The sequence below is a fragment of the Triticum aestivum genome, chromosome 7A (assembly GCF_018294505.1).
Source record: "Triticum aestivum cultivar Chinese Spring chromosome 7A, IWGSC CS RefSeq v2.1, whole genome shotgun sequence".
NCBI classification, from domain to species: Eukaryota; Viridiplantae; Streptophyta; class Magnoliopsida; order Poales; family Poaceae; genus Triticum; species Triticum aestivum.
Window position 1 is genome coordinate 697,388,615 of NC_057812.1, and position 20,922 is coordinate 697,409,536.

General features: G+C 47.0%; 1 pseudogene; it reads right to left on the reverse strand.

The window, feature by feature from the left end:
* Positions 1 to 1,562: 1,562 nt before the first annotated feature.
* Positions 1,563 to 1,902, reverse strand: LOC123147251 (hydrophobic protein RCI2A-like; annotated as a pseudogene).
* Positions 1,903 to 20,922: the final 19,020 nt, after the last annotated feature.

A 20,922-nucleotide genomic window follows, 5' to 3' on the forward strand; every position in this document is an offset into this window, starting at 1 on the left:
TCTAGTGGAATCATCAATCAAAGTCATGAAGTATTTATTTCCACCTTTAGTCAACATACCATTCATCTTGCAGAGATCTGAATGTATGAGCTCTAATGGTGTCTCTCCTTCGCAAACTTGTGAGGCTTACGAGGTTGCTTAGCTTGCACACATGCATGACACTTAGAGCCTTTGGCTAAAGTGAAACTCAGGATTAAATCCATCTTAGCTAGCAGCATCATACAACTGAAATTTTTGCGACAATGACATGAATGCCAAACCTTAGATTCGTTCATATTAGAATGAATTTAGGTCACGATTTTATTACAGAAATCCTTCAGGGAAAGGCGGAACAAACCACAACAATCATATCATTTTTCAACAAATAGTCCGTACCGAGATACGACTATTTTGTTGGACTCAAATACTAACTTAAACCCTTCTTTACATACAAGTGAGCCACTAACGAGATTCTTCTTAATGGCGGGGACATGTTGCATGTTCTTCAGTTGCATGATTTTTTTTGAAGTAAACTTCAGATCTATTGTCCCAACACCATGAACAGAAACATGCTAGTCATTCCCCATCAGGACGGAACAATCTCGTGCGACCTAGTAAGGAGAAAACAAAGTCCCATCAGCACACACATGAATATTGGCCTCAGTGTCAACCCTCCAACCGGCGGACTGACGGACTGAAAGTACGATAAACAGATTACCATACCCAGATGCCCCATTATTGTTGCTTAGAGTGACATTGGCAGACTTGGAGTCCTGATCTGGCTTCTTGCACTTGTTTGAGCACTTGTTTGCCCAGTGTTCCTCTGAACCACAAGTAAAGTAGTCATCTTTTTGTGTCTTTCTTTTTATCCTTCTTCATGAAGGTATTATTCAGCTAGACAGAGTTCTTTCCCTTAAAATTGTGGAAATTCTTCTGCACCACATTGGCGCTAGAAGAACCCTCTGTCCTTTCATGTGTAAGTCATTTGCTCTTGAGTTCTGATCAACACTAAGATGACCGATGACATCCTCAGCAGAGAATTCATGTTTCAAATGCTTGAGAGAAGTAGCAAAGTTCTTGTCCGATAACTCACACTTCAGGAGCTCCAGACAGTTATCAACCATCCTGTAATCATGGAACAGCTCCATGGCATATAGTGACCCGCGGCGCGGTGCGTGGCGTGGCGTGGCGGACGGCGGAGGAGAAGGAGCGCGTGTGTATAGTTCCTCTTCTCAAACTCCCAATGACATATGGCAGAGCGGCCTTTATAACGAGGTCTCGCTCTCGCTCCACTAGCAATATCGTACTAAACTTCTCGCTACTTGTCATGCACCTAAATGGGTCTTAAAAATTAATCAGGAATTATTGTCTTATATGGACCTAAGCCCATCCATAATCCAACACAGCACAGCACCAATCCAATCGAGAAAGAAAGAACATTGGCTAATTCCTCAAACCACTAGCTACACACTAATTAACACACCGCTTAATTACAAACCATCTCCAATTCAACCAATGGCGACACAGTATGCAGCGAGCTAAATTACAGTAGCATGTACGCACGCTATGCTCGAAGGAGCTTGTCAGGCGAGGATGTAGTAGGGACGGTCGCCGTCGATGCTCGGCAGCTCCGGCGGCGTCTTCAGGATGACATAGAGGGAGTAGACGATGCCAGGGACGTAGCCGAGCAACGTTAGCGGCAGCGAGATGAAGAACTCCGGCTGCACATGTTTAGGCACGCATCAGCAGCACAAAGTTCAGCAAATCAATCATTGCGACGTACTCAGGCAAGACTAGTGTGGCGTTAAGTGGATCATAAAGGGGTAGCAGTGCTTACGCTGCACCAGCCGTACCGGAAGAAGACGCCGGGCGGCGGGAGGACGGCGGCGTCTCCAGGCACGTCGAACAGCCGCCGGAGCTCATCCTGCCCGGCCCTGCCCTTGCCCAGGCTTTACAAAACTAACTCTGGCGGCGGCAGAAGCAAGCGCAGTTCGGTTTAGCAAAGTCGTCGGAGCTTTAAACCAGAGGAGGCAGCCGCCAGCAAGCAAATACCGATGCCGACGGGAATGATGCGGAACCGGATGATGGCTGTGGGAAGAATATGCCGATTACCCGCGAGCCTCTTGGTGTCGCTGGCTGACCGGAGGGGCCGTTCCTTGCCGTCACGGCGACCGCAGGTAGCTGTGTGCGAATTTATGGCCCAGAATATTCCTCTTCCTCGTAAATACTCCCTCCGTTCTGAATTACTTATCGCTGGTATGAATTTAAGCAAGTTTGACTTAGGACAAAAGTAGAACTTCAATTATTTCGAAACGAAGGTTGTAATTATTTAGACACCACATTTTTCAAACTTCAAAGTAAAAACACTCCTTTTTGGAGGTGAAAAACCTTCTATTATTCAATCACAGTGTCCTTACAATTTGCTAGAGCAATTCTATCACATCACAAGGGGAAGTCATCATCCTTCCCTCTAATCTAGCAAAACTAGCTAAGTAACCGCTAACCGTATTCTTAGTACGGTTAACATGAGTAATACATGCACTTCGATGCATGGTTTCTTTACCTTGTTACACTTGAACACAAAATACATAATTATTAATTGCATACCCTATTTTTAGAGCTAGTATGTTACTTCTTGGTATAAATTATGTCATTGCAAAGTGCTAAAGAATAGTATGTTACTTCTTGGTATAATCTGATGCGACTCACATTTAGTAACAAGCGATATGGACTAGTGGAGTACTATAGTAATTCACTTTAGCTTGCCTGATTTTAAATTTCAATAAGTCAATTTTGTGACTGTTAATTCTTTTTTTGTCAAAGTTCGTGCTTTTCTCTTGTGTTGTTTCATGGCTTCTTGGGTTGCATTTTTTACTCGACCATATTTTGGTTCAGTCTATTTTTCTATTGGGATAGAAACCCCGTCACCCATTGTTAGTTTTTTTTCATTTGTATGCATTTTTTGCAGTTGTTTTTCCTTTTCTTTTTTAGTCGTCTTTTTTCTCCAGTGTGCGTATTTTTGGAATGTTGGGTGAGTGTAAATGGATACACACAAGTACTATATAATATAATATGTGTGTACTATACAATATGTGTGTAAATTATACTAGAGTGCTTACACTATTATATGCTTATTCTTTGCATACTAGATAGGAAGTGCGGCTTGCCGCACCCAGCAGCACCGCTGCCGGGTATAGTAATATCCAACCTGCTAATAGAGTCATTAAAGCATTGCAAATATAGAAAATAGCATAATGTAGTTGTGTTTACCAACTAAATTTACAGTCATTTAACATTGCACCTGATCCAGTCTTATGAAAAATTAGATAGTTAAAACTCTATTAGAGTTGCCATGTACATAAGTATTTGGTAGCAACATTGGTAAGTTTAACCAGACACAAAGAATGGATCGAAAATCAAAAAGAGCATCAAAAGGCTCAACAAATTACACTGCAAGGACCAGCTAACTATTTAAGAAACAGTCGCCAGCAAATATATAGTTAAACAACATCCATACCTAGTCCTCGACTTCCTTGTCATTACATACCATATTATAGGTAAATAAAGTACAAACTGAATCCTGGGCAGCAATTCAGATAACTCAACACCAAGTTCCATGCATTTAGACAGAGGTCGGCGTGATTCGTTATTACATACTGCATCTACCAAAAGAGAGCACAAATTCAGGCTTCTCTCTTATAAGAGGCATAATACTGAAGCGTGTCTTTCGAGATTCTCAACAACAGTCGATAGCTGCAGAGAAGAGCACGTATGCTGCTTAAACACTGATAAATTCTGTAGATGCTATAGGAAACGATTTTAAAAACCAGCTTACATGCGACCCATGCATTTAGTCTTTAAAGACTAAAGTCCTGCGGGCAGTAGGACAGACTTTGTTTTTTTGCTGGGCATGTGGTATGTTTCATTGGGAGAGCAACAAACATGAGTAATACATATAGTTGTAGAAGTCTGAAGAGTAGGAGGGAGGGTATGTCAGTTTCAGTGAGGCCATCCTAGAGGTCAATGTCCATTTTTGGCACAAGTTTTAGGTAAGAATGATACTTGGACAGTAAATAAAAAAACAACTGATTAGAGTTATTTCTCAGTTTAGATAGAAAAGAAAGAACCAATGGTTGTTTACATATAGCAGAATTATGTCCGAGTTCAGATCAAAAAGAAATAGGCACCGATTATTTCCATATAGCAGAATAAATGCCAGGTGAGTATTTTGTTGATGCCAAAATAACATAATTTGATACATATCCATAATTAGTTAAAACCGTGGAAAGAAATCATATATAGTATAAGCTGGAAGAAATAGTACGTCAAATCTGAAGGAGAAGCACTCTAGATAACAGCCATTGATTTGATAATCAACAACATCAATATAAATGAGAACAATATTTAACCGTAGTATCCTATACAACACCCGGAAAACACAATTAGCTTACTCTGCCTATATAACTTTCTTGGAGAGGTCGAACGAGAGAAAGACAAAGGGTACCTGACCAATGGGGACGAGATCGCTTCTTTGGTGTGCTCCCTCTCTGGTCAAACCACAAGACAACCCTCTGCCACGGCACCAACCGAACTGAAATCATCCAGAAACATCAATAGTCATCAATAGTCATCCAGAAACAGGGTACGCCATGCGACTTCTGCATCATGCCAGTTCTGAATATGGTAGGGAGGTTTAATATGTCAAATAGCTGAGGCATAGGTTGCATTTGCCTAATATATGAATGTGACGCCCGGATAATCAAGCTACAGTAAACTCTGCTAATGATGCCACGTCACCTTCGTTACTGTTGCTAATCCCTCGTTAGTCCAAGAACCGATTCAAAATTGAAATTCCAAATATGGCATACAACAAAAGTTTTCACACAATAAAACAAAATGTTCGGACAATGCCAAATATGGCATAGGCAATTATGGTGTAGATGACACAAATTTATAAATTGCTTAAATGCCCAAATTAAATAAAACAGAACATAAAAAAAAGGAAAGGAAAAGAAAGGGAAAAAGAAGAAACCCCCCCCTTCCCCCCTGGGCCGAAAGGCCCAGCTAGCCACCGCCCCTACCACCTGGCCCACCCGGCCGAACCGGCCCGCCTCCCCCTGCCGCCTCCTTTCCCTGTTCCCCCGACCCGGGTCGGAACAGGGGTGCGTCCCCGCCGCACCCTCTCGCCGGCGACAACGGGGGGATAAGATCGCCAGCACCCCCCCCCCCCGCCTCCTCGATCCCGCCTCCCACTCGCCCCCACGCTCGCCCTCGGCCCCCGCGCCCTCCCTCTCCCCTCCAGATCCATCTCCCCCTCGTTCCCCACCGCAACCGAGCGCCGCCATGGCCTCGCCGCCGTGAATCGCGCGGCCACAGTCGCCGCCTCACCGCGCCTGCGTGTCCGTCGATGCCTCCATCATCTTCCTCGTCCACCCGAGGCCTCAGCTGGAGCGGGGGAGCCCCGAATCACCGGATCCCCTTCGTCCACATCTCCGGCTGCCGCGTTCTTCACCAACTCCGGCGACACCCCTCTGCTGCTACTAAGCCACCAAGGGCCACCGTGCGTGCCGCTAGGTGAGCTGCCTCCCCCCCGCTGCCCTCTAGCTCCCCTAGCTCACGCTCTAGCTAGCTCGGTGTCGCGCCCGAGAGCTCACGCTGCCGATCGCTTCGCCACTGTGGCCATGGCCTCTGTCGTGCTCGCCTGAGCACGGCATCGTGCTCCTGATGCTCACCGGAGCCCTACGCGCCCGCGCACTAGCCTCCCCGTGCCTCCTAACGTGTTGCCCGCCGGGAACCCGACTGCGCCGCCGCCTGCACGCGTCGCCGGCGCCCTTCCGGTGACCAAATGGCCACGGGGCCGAGCCCTTTGTGCTCAGCGCGACGCGCAGCTCCTCCCTAGCCTTCCCGTCAGCCCCGACGCGCGCTGCGTCGCCGTCTTCCTCTCACGCCCGAACCACCTCGCCGCCGTCGAGCCTGTAGCGCTCGATTCCGGCCACCCCCGCCGACGTGCTCCCCTCCATCGGACGCGGCGCGAAGAGGCCGTTCCAGAGAGCCTGGCCGCGCTCGATTTGGTGCCCCATGGGCGAAATCCGACGCTCGCCCGAGCCGCGCTGCCGCGAAAACGAACTCGCCGGCGTCTAAACGCCGGTCGGCTGACGTGGCATGCATGGGGCCCCACCCTGGGTCACTGCCAGTGGGCCTGGGGGCCCCAACTGGCCAAGTTGACCGGGTCAACTACGCTGATGTGGCAGCTACTGCCATTGACATGCGGGCCCCATCCCATAAAACAAATAAAAACAAATAGATAAACTGCTAATTAATTAAATTAATTAATTAAAACCTAATCTCTCACTGACTACTGGGCCCTACCTGCTAATTAACCTATTTAGTTAGTTTTAAAAAAAACTCTGTTAGTACCTTGTCAATGACATGTGGGTCCCACTGGACCCACCCGACTGGTTTGACTGGTCAACCGACCAGTTGACATGCTGAGATCACTCTGATGTCATGATGATGTCATCATTTACTATTCTGGATAATGTTGGATTTAAATAATTAATTAAATTCCTGAAAATGAGTTAAAATCTTTAGAAAATCATATCTTTTAATCCGTAACTCGGATGAAAATACTTTCTACATGAAAGTTGCTCAGAACGACGAGACGAACCCGGATACGCAGCCCGTTCGTCCACCACACACCTCTAACATATCAAACACGCAACTTTCTCCCTCCGGTTCATTTGTCCGAAAACGCGAAACACCGGGAATACTTTCCCGGATGTTTCCCCCCTTCGTCGGTATCACCTACTACCGCGATTGGGCACACCTAGCATCGTTACTTGTCATGTCATGCATCGATATGCATTTTTTTGCATTGTATTCATTGTTTCTTCCCCCTCTTCTCTCCGGTAGACCACGAGACCGACGCTGCTACTGCCCAGTTCGACTACGGAGTTGACGACCCCTCCTTGCTAGAGCAATCAGGCAAGCCCCCCCCCCCTTGATCACCAGATATCGCCTATTCTCCTCTATACTCCTTGCATTTGAGTAGTGTAGCATGTTACTGCTTTCCGTTAATCCTATTCTGATGCATAGCCTGTCATTGTTGCTACAGTCATTGATACCCTACCCGCAATCCTAAATGCTTAGTATAGGATGCTAGTTTATCATCATTGGCCCTACATTCTTGTCAGTCTGCCTTGCTATACTTTTGGGCCGTGATCACTCGGGAGGTGATCACGGGTATATACTATACATTCATACATACTGTACATATGGTGACTAAAGTCGGGTCAGCTCGATGAGTACCCGCAAGTGATTCTGATGAGGGGGCTGAAAGGACAGGTGGCTCCATCCTGGTAGAGGTGGGCCTGGGTTCCCGACGGCACCCGACTGTTACTTTGTGGCGGAGCGACAGGGCAGGTTGAGACCACCTAGGAGACAGGTGGGCCTGGCCCTGTTCGGCGTTCGCGGATACTTAACACGCTTAACGAGATCTTGGTATTTGATCTGAGTCTGGCCATTTGGTCTATACGCACTAACCATCTACGTGGGAGTAGTTATGGGTATCCCAGCGTCGTGGTATCAGCCGAAGCACTTCAGACGTCAGCGACGGAGCGGCGCGCGCCGGATTGGACTGGAACGCCTGCTAGGCTAGGTCTGCTTCCGGCCGCCCTCGCAACGTGCAGGTGTGCTATGGGCGATGGGCCCAGACCCCTGTGCGCTTAGGTTTAGACCGGCGTGCTGGCCTCTCTGTTTTGCCTAGGTGGGGCTGCGACGTGTTGATCTTCCGAGGCCGGGCATGACCCAGAAAAGTGTGTCCAGCCAAATGGGATCAAGCGTGTTGGGTTATGTGGTGCACCCCTGCAGGGAAGTTAATCTATTCGAATAGCCATGATCTTCGGTAACAGGACGACTTGGGGTTGTACCTTGACCTTATGACAACTAGAACCGGATACTTAATAAAACACACCCTTCCAAGTTCCACAAACAACCCGGTGATCGCTTTTCCACAGGGCGACGAGGGGAGGATTGCCGGGTAGGATTATGCTATGCGATGCTACTGGAGATGCTACTTGGAGATGCTACTTGGAGGACTTCAATCTACTCTCTTCTACATGCTGCGAGACGGAGGCTGCCAGAAGCGTAGTCTTCGATAGGACTAGCTATCCCCCTCTTATTCTGGCATTCTGCAGTTCAGTCCACCGATATGGCCTCCTTACACATATACCCATGCATATGTAGTGTAGTTCCTTGCTTGCGCGTACTTTGGATGAGTACTCATGGTTGCTTTCTCCCCCCTTTTTCCCCTTTCCTTTCTTTCTGGTTGTCGCAACCAGATGCTGGAGTCCAGGAGCCAGACGCCACCGTCGACGATGACTCCTACTACACCGGAGGTGCCTACTGCTACGCGCAGCCCGCTGACGACGACCAAGAGTAGTTAGGAGGATCCCAGGCAGGAGGCCTGCGCCTCTTTCGATCTGTATCCCATTTTGTGCTAGCCATCTTATGGCAACTTGTTTAACTTATGTCTGTACTCAGATATTGTTGCTTCCGCTGACTCGTCTATGATCGAGCACTTGTATTCGAGCCCTCGAGGCCCCTGGCTTGTATTATGATGCTTGTATGACTTATTTATGTTTTAGAGTTGTGTTGTGATATCTTCACGTGAGTCCCTGATCTTGATCGTACACATTTGCGTGCATGATTAGTGTACGATTGAATCGGGGGCGTCACAAGTTGGTATCAGAGCCGACTGCCTGTAGGAATCCCCCTTTCCAACTCCTTGGCCGAAGTTGAGTCTAGTCTATGAAAATTGTTTTACTAACTTGGCTGTGTAGCCCATGGGCCCACGTCGCCAATTGGGTGGTATTAGGATCTTTTATTCCTCGACCTATACTATGGGACTCTGATCTCTCTTCTATTCGGGTTAAATGATTTTTGCTAAATCTAACATTAGGATCTCATTATCACTTTCACCCGGAGAGCCCCTTATTAATGATGATCGTCTGCGGCACGTGAAGACCCTGAAGATACTCTCCGCTGTTAACCCGAGAACTTATGTTCATCGCATTTGCAATTCCCCTTCCACCGTCAACCCTTATGGATAACTACTTGCAGTTGTTATTCTTACATTCATCCCCAGTTGGTCTTGTTATTACCAGATACCTCGAAACACTCGTCGTTGTTTCGATAATCCTTTGAGCTTACTGCCTTGCTATTCTTTGTCACCTGAATACCCCTACGGTTGATTCTCGCACTTATCGAGTATCCGCTCATCCCCCAGTTGTTCATGTGTTACACAAAAGTCTTCAAAATACCATTCTAAATTCCAAAAATCCTCAGCAACCTATTGCTCTGGAATTTCTTGTCTGCTTTCATTATGATTAATCCCATAAGTATAGTAATCATATTGGCATCCTTTGTCACCATCATTTTTGAGTCCGCTGATTCAATACGTTGTGAATGTTCGCAATCATCAGTCGAGTCCTAGGATTATCTTTCCGGCTCAGACGTCATTTTGAACATGAGCTGGTTCTCGACCAAACTATCTGTCGTCGAATTGTGCCTCTGGTATATTCAATTGATCCATCCTTGATCAGAACGTCTGCTTCTGATCCTTTGTTTTGGAAATCATAATTCCTTTGCATCTAAGCTTTGGATTATTCAGATGGTTCCATAACCTGTTGCATTTGCATTCCTTCCTCTTCTGGTTGAGTATCGTTACTCACATCAGATCCTTTGTGGACCATCAAGTCCTTTGTTGGATTGTTATCCGACAGTGTCCTTCACATTTGATCACTTTGTGAGTTCTTCCCCTGATACATAATGCCTTTGTTAAGTTGTATCCTCTGCTTGGCCAACCATGCTCTGTTTTCGGGCTTGTGTTATTTACTCTTGAAACTTGTGGTATATGTTTCTAAGAAGCCCCTATGGGTTGAACATATGCCTTCTCTAAACCGTGTGAACCCGAAAGTTTTCACGAATCATACTCTTCTGGTGCTTCGCCAGATAAAATTTCAAAACTGCAACTTCATCGAACGTGAGAAGTGAATGAAAGGTTATGCATTGGAGAAGTGGGAGTCGACCTTGAACTTGTGTTCATGCCCATGGACACGATGTAGATCTTATCATTAAAGCTTCTCTTAAATTAATTATTCCTTTGGTATAAGTTCATCTTATATCAGGGATCTGGCCTTTTGCAATCGTGGTTCCGATCATGTTCTCTTTTAAATACCATTTCTCGTGCAAGTTTTAGCACTTGTCTTCTGTAGAGAAATACCCCGGTCCAACCTCTACTTTGATATGTCATAGAGTATTACCCCCTGGTATCTCGAGATTATCATGGAACTGCATAACTTCTCATGAGTTCTTCATCAAGTGCTACCTTCCCACTGATTCCAATTGTTCACGGGCTCTGAGTTATTAAACACTCATAGACACCGATAACTGAACCGAGTCCGCACTGCGGTTCAACAGCTCTTCAGTAAGCTTCTATAAGTACGAGTTTGTACCCGATCACGCCATTCCTAGCCTGTTTGGCTATATCGTTGTTGTGATGATTCTAACTGTGCTACCCGGTCCTTATTCTCGGAGCACCAATTTGCGACGATAGCTAAGCTTACGTCGATTTTCCTCGTCATACCCTTTCACCTTAAACAACAAGCTTGAGTTCGAGTTTGTGTCGTAACTGTGGTTCCAATAACCTCTTGCTTCATCATTCCCTTGACTTGATGTCGTCGCTGATTGATTACATGTTCATGAAATCTCTCGACAAATGTGTCGTGATCATCATCAACCTTATGAGCTCTTCCAGGATATCAATCGGAGTCATGATGAGAAATACCATCCTTGCCCTCGATGATTTGTGTTGTCATCGACCACTTTATTGCCTTTCGTTCAACACAAACTTGTTCGTGCTTTGTGTTATACCTTAAGATGCTTGCTATCCAGCATTTGTTCGTCTTTACCTTGGAGTATTGCCATCCTTTATGACAAGAATGTTGTGAGAATTTCACCACCTCTTAAGAATTCTTGGTATGGTGATACTTCTCACTATCACCATTCTTCTTGGGTCCTCGTGTTGATTCCAACCAAGGTACCAACAAGTGAGCGGTGCTATTTGGATTCCGCCCTTTTAGCAACCCTATTGCTTTGAAGTTAATGGTCGGCCGTTCATTCTTAGACTATTGATTATTGAATCACCATTCCAATGTTGGCCGTGCAACCCGGCCCATATTCCGGGTGCACCTTTCAACCATTGTTAAATTGTGTATGTTTTCCTCAAGCATACATCAATATATCATTTTGATCGGACAAATGTTATCTCCTTGTTCACATAATTGTGGAAATCCATCCTTTGGAAATTTTGATGAATTGTCGTTGAGTTCATCAGCCACCTCCTTGTCCTCTCCTTGGGTTAATGATGAACTCTTGTTAACGGAAATTACTTCATAGTTCATTTCCTGAGAATCTTACAGTGTCATCCCGTCATTTTGTGTTGCACCTTTCTTCTCAGGCATCCTGAGTCTGAGGTAACCTGACACCAATCAGATCTGAATCTCGGTCAGATATGATGGTTGGAACATGTTACCAAGACTTATAACATTGGTCTTTTATGACCCGGTAAGGTGGTGTCTTTGCTTAGCACCCCTGGCCAAAGGCCCTACTGTTATAGTTTCCTTATTAGCAAGGTTATCCATTCTTCCACGAGGAAATTGTAAGCATTATTCCATGAATTGTTCCTGATGGATCCTTTGTGCATCCAGTCTGACCTTTGCTTGAATCCCATGCCAGTGCTACCTTGAAGCATGTCTGTGGTACTCCGGTTTTCAATAAGTACATCTGAAGCACAATGCTAAATTTTCTTTATCAGTTATCCAAACACCGTGGTATGGATAATGTCATGAAAATTTCTCTCCCCTCACCTAGAGGCTTTTCTACTTAATATCTTGTCATGGTTAACATGCTCTGTTTGTCCTTGGGAAGGAAATACCCCTGAAATATGTGTTTTAACACATTTTCCTTTCCGCTGTTGTTTAATCTGATGATCACATTTTCCCTTCCATTGGGCTGTTTAACATTTCTTGTGATCTATATGATCTAAGCAGTACTATTCTCGTACTTATGTAAACCCCTCAGTGTACAGTTCTGTCAGCAAGACCCTGTTACTATTGTTGATGACATTCTGGTAGCCACCGATGGACGAGAACTTTGCCTATTAGTCCGCCTCGTTCAACGAGCAGGAAAATGTTTCTCTTCGACCCTCGCCCTTGGTACCAACGTTGTTGCCGACATAACTGACATGGTACTCTCTGACATGCCTTGCTATCATGACCATGCAAGATCTCACTGCTCCTATTAAAAAAACCACATGGTGGGCCCATAACCCACAGTTCCACAGGATCGAAACCTGACTGTCCTGTACACCCCCTGTTTCCAAAGTTATTCCTCACGCTTGGCTTCGTATGTAACTCCCGAGCCAGCTTCCAGAGATCATCAATTCTGGGATGAAACACAATACTTATTCCCGTTGCTCCGAACCCCTTTCACACTTTGTTTCGGGCAACGAACGATTGTCTGTGTGCATGAAACTTCTTATGGTACCTTCTTACTTGTCTCTCAAGGTGTTTCATTTGTTCAACTCTAGATATACTCATGTGTTCATCCCTGGGATAACCCCAAATGAGTTCCCCTTATACCATTCTATCGTTTTAGAGCAGCCCCTTACCTATTTGTAAGTACGGCGGTATTTCCCAAAGAAAGGAAGACGACTTCATCATGATGACCGGGAGCAGAGAAATGAAGGCATCAACGTAATGGATTGACCTCTTTGAGAAGAGCAACCAGAACCGAGAAGATCTGTTAGAGTTTTGTAACCAGATCTCCCCCTTACTCTCCCTCTTAAATCTCGGAACAAGATTTCTTGTAGTGGAGGAGAATTGTGACGCCCGGATAATCAAGCTACAGTAAACTCTGCTAATGATGCCACGTCACCTCCTTACTGTTGCTAATCCCTTGTCAGTTCAAGAACCGATTCAAAATTGAAATTCCAAATATGGCATACAACAAAAGTTTTCACACAATAAAAACAAAATGTTCGGACAATGCCAAATATGGCATAGGCAATTATGGTGTAGATGACACAAATTTATAAATTGCTTAAATGCCCAAATTAAATAAAACAGAACATAAAAAAAGAAAAGGAAAAGAAAGGGAAAAAGAAGAAACCCCCCTTCCCCCCTGGGCCGAAAGGCCCAGCTAGCCACCGCCCCTACCACCTGGCCCACCCGGCCGAACCGGCCCGCCTCCCCCTGCCGCCTCCTTTCCCTGTTCCCCGACCCGGGTCGGAACAGGGGTGCGTCCCCGCCGCACCCTCTCGCCGGTGACGACGGGGTGATAAGATCGCCAACACTCCCCCCCGCCTCCTCGATCCCGCCTCCCACTCGCCCCCACGCTCGCCCTCGGGCCCCGCGCCTCTCCCTCTCCCCTCCAGATCCATCTCCCCCTCGTTCCCCACCGCAACCGAGCACCGCCATGGCCTCGCCGCCGTGAATCGCGCGGCCACAGTCGCCGCCTCGCTGCGCCTGCGTGTCCGTCGACGCCTCCATCGTCTTCCTCGTCCACCCGAGGCCTCAGCTGGAGCGGGGGAGCCCCGAATCACCGGATCCCCTTCATCCATATCTCCGGCTGCCGCGTTCTTCACCAACTCCGGCGACACCCCTCTGCTGCTACTAAGCCACCAAGGGCCACTGTGCGTGCCTCTAGGTGAGCTGCCTCCCCCCCGCTGCCCTCTAGCTCCCCTAGCTCACGCTCTAGCTAGCTCGGTGTCGCGCCCGAGAGCTCACCGCCGCCGATCGCTTCGCCACTGTGGCCATGGCCTCTGTCGTGCTCGCCTGAGCACGGCATCGTGCTCCTGATGCTCACCGGAGCCCTACGCGCCCGCGCACTAGCCTCCCCGTGCCTCCTAACGTGTTGCCCGCCGGGAACCCGACTGCGCCGCCGCCTGCGCGCATCGCCGGCGCCCTTCCGGTGACCAAATGGCCACGGGGTCGAGCCCTTTGTGCTCAGCGCGACGCGCAGCTCCTCCCTAGCCTTCCCGCCAGCCCCGATGCACGCGGCGTCACCGTCTTCCTCTCACGCCCGAACCACCTCGCCGCCGTCGAGCCTGAAGCGCTTGATTCCGGCCACCCCCGCCGACGTGCTCCCCTCCATCGGACGCGGCGCGAAGAGGCCGTTCCAGAGAGCCTGGCCGCGCTCGATTTGGTGCCCCATGGGCGAAATCCGACGCTCGCCCGAGCTGCGCCGCCGTGAAAATGAACTCGCCGGCGTCTAAACGCCGGCCGGCTGACATGGCATGCATGGGGCCCCACGCTGGGTCACTGCTAGTGGGCCTGGGGGCCCCAACTGGCCAAGTTGACCGGGTCAACAACGCTGATGTGGCAGCTACTGCCACTGACATGCGGGCCCCATCCCATAAAACAAATAAAAACAAATAGATAAACTGCTAATTAATTAAATAAATTAATTAAAACCTAATCTCTCACTGACTACTGGGCCCTACCTGCTAATTAACCTATTTAGTTAGTTTTAAAAAAACTCTGTTAGTACCCTGTCAATGACATGTGGGTCCCACTGGACCCACCCGTCTGGTTTGACTGGTCAACTGACCAGTTGACATGCTGACATCACTCTGATGTCATGCTGATGTCATCATTTACTATTCTGGATAATGTTGGATTTAAATAATTAATTAAATTCCTGAAAATGAGTTAAATCTTTAGAAAATCATATCTTTTAATCTATAACTCGGATGAAAATACTTTCTACATGAAAGTTGCTCAGAACGACGAGACGAACCCGGATACGCAGCCCGTTCGTCCACCACACACCTCTAACATATCCAACATGCAACTTTCCCCCTTCGGTTCATCTGTCCGAAAACGCGAGACACCGGGAATACTTTCCCGGATGTTTCCCCCCTTCGTCGGTATCACCTACTACCGCGATTGGGCACATTTAGCATCATTACTTGTCATGTCATGCATCGATATGCATTTGTTTGCATTGTATTCATTGTTTCTTCCCCCTCTTCTCTCCGGTAGACCACGAGACCGACGCTGCTGCTGCCCAGTTCGACTACGGAGTTGACGACCCCCCCTTCTTGCCAGAGCAACCAGGCAAACCCCCCCCCTTGATCACTAGATATCGCCTATTCTCCTCTATGCTGCTTGCATTAGAGTAGTGTAGCATGTTACTGCTTTCTGTTAATCCTATTCTAATGCATAGCCTGTCATTGTTGCTACAGTCATTGATACCCTACCCGCAATCCTAAATGCTTAGTATAGGATGCTAGTTTATCATCATTGGCCCTACATTCTTGTCAGTCTGCCTTGCTATACTTTTGGGCCGTGATCACTCGGGAGGTGATCATGGGTATATACTATACATTCATACATACTATACAGATGGTGACTAAAGTCGGGTTAGCTCGATGAGTACCCGCAAGTGATTCTGATGAGGGGGCTGAAAGGACAGGTGGCTCCATCCTGGTAGAGGTGGGCCTGGGTTCCCGACGGCCCCCGACTGTTACTTTGTGGCGGAGCGACAGGGCAGGTTGACACCACCTAGGAGACAGGTGGGCCTGGCCCTGTTCGGCGTTCGCGGATACTTAACACGCTTAACGAGATCTTGGTATTTGATCTGAGTCTGGCCATTTCGTGTATACGCACTAACCATCTACGTGGGAGTAGTTATGGGTATCCCGGCGTCGTGGTATCAGCCGAAGCACTTCAGACGTCAGCGACAGAGCGGCGCGGGCCGGATTGGACTGGAACGCCTGCTAGGCTAGGTCTGCTTCCGGCCGCCCTCGCAACGTGCAGGTGTGCTATGGGCGATGGGCCCAGACCCCTGTGCGCTTAGGTTTAGACCGGCATGCTGGCCTCTCTGTTTTGCCTAGGTGGGGCTGCGACGTGTTGATCTTCCGAGGCCGGGCATGACCCAGGAAAGTGTGTCCGGCCAAATGGGATCAAGCGTGTTGGGTTATGTGGTGCACCCCTGCAGGGAAGTTAATTTATTCAAATAGCCGTGATCTTCGGTAACAGGACGACTTGGAGTTGTACCTTGACCTTATGACAACTAGAACCGGATACTTAATAAAACACACCCTTCCAAGTTCCACAGACAACCGGTGATCGCTTTTCCACAGGGCGACGAGGGGAGGATCGCCGGGTAGGATTATGCTATGCGATGCTACTGGAGATGCTACTGGAGATGCTACTTGGAGATGCTACTTGGAGGACTTCAATCTACTCTCTTCTACATGCTGCGAGACGGAGGCTGCCAGAAGCGTAGTCTTCGATAGGACTAGCTATCCCCCTCTTATTCTGGCATTCTGCAGTTCAGTCCACCGATATGGCCTCCTTACACATATACCCATGCATATGTAGTGTAGTTCCTTGCTTGCGAGTACTTTGGATGAGTACTCACGGTTGCTTTCTCCCCCCTTTTTTCCCCTTTACTTTCTTTCTGGTTGTCGCAACCAGATGCTAGAGTCCAGGAGCCAGACGCCACCATCGACGATGACTCCTACTACACCAGAGGTGCCTACTGCTACGCGCAGCCCGCTGACGACGATCAAGAGTAGTTAGGAGGATCCCAGGCAGGAGGCCTGCGCCTCTTTCGATCTGTATCCCAGTTTGTGCTAGCCATCTTATGGCAACTTGTTTAACTTATGTCTGTACTCAGATATTGTTGCTTCCGCTGACTCGTCTATGATCGAGCACTTGTATTCGAGCCCTCGAGGCCCCTGGCTTGTATTATGATGCTTGTATGACTTATTTATGTTTTAGAGTTGTGTTGTGATATCTTCCCGTGAGTCCCTGATCTTGATCGTACACATTTGCGTGCATGATTAGTGTACGATTGAATCTGGGGCGTCACAATGAAGTATGTCAGATGTTAATAGATTAATTAAATTACTTAGTACCATGGATTTCGGTGGTGAAATACATAAAACACTATGTATACTGAATGTTAAATTAGACAAATTCAAATTATTATTCAGAATGTTACAGGCAAAAATAGTGTACCCAAGCAAAAAAACAGTGGCACTGAGATGTATGGTGACATCTTCTTACTGGCCTCCTTTCCAACAGAAGTTCAATAAGCACTGCACTAATAGACCAACTGAACATGAAAGACACAAACATCGCGAAAACTAAAAAAAATGCTATATACTTTCTATCTCCTATAGGACACTGATTTATGATAACAGAAATCCAAGGGTGAGCCCTCGTCGTTAAGTAAAACTATATATTTTCTATAAAAATTCCTGCAAGAGTAAATTAATAACATCCTTGCCTTCAAGTGAACCCAACAGTTTGGTGGACATATCAGAGGCGGGGAAAGAAAGAGTAAACAGAACATACATGCATTTTATTTCCTTCACAATTTGTGCTTTCATGCATAAAGAAATAATGGCTGCCCGTTAGACTATCACAAAGAAACTCCAAGGAAATTAAACCGTAACAGTAGGAGACTGGAAACTAAAGAGGCAATATGTTGAGGCAGCCTCTATACAGTAGGAGGGATTAGCTAAATTATGTTGCTTGTAAAAGAACTACCATAATGTGACTGGCATTGATCATTCACATGATGAAGTCATGTGTGTACCAAGACAAAATCAAATACATGGTACCGACACATTGATGCATAAAACAAAAAGATTCCTTGCCTATTGGCATTACAGACCATGATTCCACTAACAAAAGAAATGCAAAATTGGCATTACAGATCACAACTCCGCTCACTAAAATAATCAAGGGAAGTACAAAGAATATATATATATACACACACACAACATATTTGGGCTGAGTACTGCAGCAGAAACCAGAAGGAACAATAATAAAAATAGAGCATCTGAAACAGAGTGTCTCCCGAGTAGAGGACGGTGGGATGAATAATAATGCAGTGATGGATTGTAAAAGAAAAAGAGAAAAAGAGAACAGAGGATTATTGCATTATTATTCATGGCACGGCTCAACACCTATATACTCCTTTTCAAATTGGAGTATATTCATTCCATTTCAGTGCATACATTTCATTTCAGTGTACAGCAACATAAAAGGAGCAAAGCAACCAGCAATGGAGAAGAGGCACTTACCGTGGACAAGGGAGAAGAGGCTGCCATTGGGGTAGTAGTCACTCCTCTGCCTGCTCCACGTCGACAGCCACACGCCCGAGCCTCGACGCCGTCACAGCCGTTGCAACCTGCCATGGATGAAGTTGACTTGAAGTTAAGTTCAAGTCTGTTTCAGAATGAACAACAACATATGCATGTAGAGAGCATGTATCAACACAGCACCCACATGCATGATGATGATCCAGAGCTATCAAATCTTCAAACTTCAGATTACTTCAGAGTACACTCTAGCTTCAAGTAACAGGCGTGATTGATCTTACATTAGGGCCCATAAAAGTAGGGGTTGTTGTTGAGGTTCAGCCTGTGTGCTTAGAGTGCTACCGCCTGGCAGAGTAAATCATCTCTAGACCAGGAATTTGTAACCAGCAGAAAAAGGAATGTCTGCAATCAATCTCCATGCATGACGAAGAGCTAGCTTGATGGATCGATGACGATTGCTCACCTTCTCCAGGAAGAATAGGCGGTCGATGAACTGCCCGGAAACCTCGTCCAGCTCCGCAACATCGGTGACCTACAGCGGTCAGAGAGAGGGATGGTGAGCAGAAGCAGCGCGAGATTGACGAGGAGAGGAGTCCCGCGTCTTTAATTGAACGTGTCTCACCTTGAGGTCCTCGACGTCTCTGCAGCCCGTACTCTAAAGCAAGCTCGGCACAGGCACAATTTGCAAGATCTTGGGCATAAAAAATGAACGCCCAAAAGGGAGTGCAGCAACAACAGAAAGAAACGCTAAAAGGGAACATAGAGCAGAAACCAACCCAAAATGCAAGCAAGAATTTTTAAAAGGGAACATAGAGCAGCATGGGCATGAGGCATAGAAAAATGGGGTCACCTTAAGATCAAGAATCCGTGGTTCTCTCTCAGTTCAAATCAGAAGGAAAGAATCACTATTATTGATTAGAGTTATTTGTAATTAGGCAAAGCACTACAACACTGGATCCTAAGCAACAGTTGAGGCATACAAAACTACCAAATGTTTGTTCTTTTCATATATAAACAACCTTTAGTATCTCAACCAGAACCAAAGCAAAACAAAAATCATGGTTAAGTAACCAGCAAAGGAAGAATGAACCTCTTTGGAATTTTAAAGTAGCAAGACATGAAAAGTTCTTTTATGCCTTCAATACTACACACATTAGGGGAGGTAGCTGCAGTTTTATTGCATAGTGGGCTCAGATTCGCCTTTCCTCGATCATATAACCTACCCCCATCATATCTTATCACCAGATCAATCTGTTTATACAGTACAGCTGCCCTGGTTATCACTCAACAAGAATGACCATCCAAGGACAATAACAAGTATCACATGATCAAAAAGGATTCTAGAGATAAAAGGGAGGATCCAACTTGATACCCACAGGTGCCTTGATTGCTCAAAGGCACACTAATTCCAGCCAAGGTAATCATCATCACCCTAGCACGAACACCACTTGAGCATAAATAAGCAACACCTTTAAATACAAATAAAAATGGTTCAGGGTTCATTGCATAGCTGCCACGGATGCCATCGCCGGCGCCGCTGGTCTGCGCCCTCCTCCATGGTCGCTGCCACCGTCGCCGTGGTTGGTGGGAGCCACCTGTGTGGGAGGAGGGAGGGAGGCGGCTACAGGAGCGAGTGAGAGAGGAGGCGGACGCTAGGTTTTCATCGCAGGAAGCTGCGGTCATTTTATAGCCGGTACGCGAAATGACACAGATGCCCCGGTGGGGGCACGGTATTTACCTTCTGTTGCAATTGGAATTTTATCCAACGGCTCGCAACGATCTGGTAAATATCCGACGCCTCACGTGAGCCGAGCCCGAGATCCGATGGCCGGAATCGCATCAGGAAAACGATCGAACGGTCCAGAATCCAAACGAACGGGAGAGCTCCATTTTGCTTCAGACTCTAACAAGGGGATTCAGGGTTCATTGCATAGTGGGCTCATATTCGCCTTTCCTCGATCGTATAACCTACCCCCGTCATCTCTTATCACCAGATCAATCTGTTTATACAGTGCAGCTGCCCTGGTTATCACTCAACAAGAATGACCATCCAAGGACAACAACAAGTATCACATGATCAAAAAGGATTCTAGAGACAAGAGGGAGGATCCAACCTGATACGCACAGGTGCCATGATTGCTCAAAAGCACACTTATTTCAGCCACGATTAATCATCATCGCCCTAGCACGAACGCCACTGATCAATCTAGCAAATCCAGGAGCATAGCTATAGGACCAGGGCATCCACATGTAAACCAGAGCATCACATGAGCTCCCATGATAGCAACTGAACATGAACAGCAGCCTGCAAACTCTAAAATGGCATGGATCCACAACTACATAGCTCAAGTAGGAACCGATGGATGAGTAGGGCATAGAGCATCAACCAGACGAGCCCCACATCAATATAGCCATGGCCATATCCCATAGGAAGATGGAGCTCACCGAGGGAGGTTGTAGCCGGGGCAGTACTCAGTGGGCGTCGGGGTTGCGCCTGAACGCCATCCAGCCGGCGAGGAACCGCTTCCTACACCGCACATCTATGCCGCCGGGGGAGTTATGCCTTGCACCGTCCCACCGACGAGCACGGATGCCACGGGCACCGAAGCGACCAAGGAGCCTTAAGAGCACTGCATGTGAGATAAAAAGCCAAAACGAGATAACCAGGTCAAAATCCTAGCTGAGACTTTTAACGGTTCTGCAAATTCGGTCCAAATAGCATGAATAAGAAAATGTACAACTGTTCTTCCAAAGACCTGGAA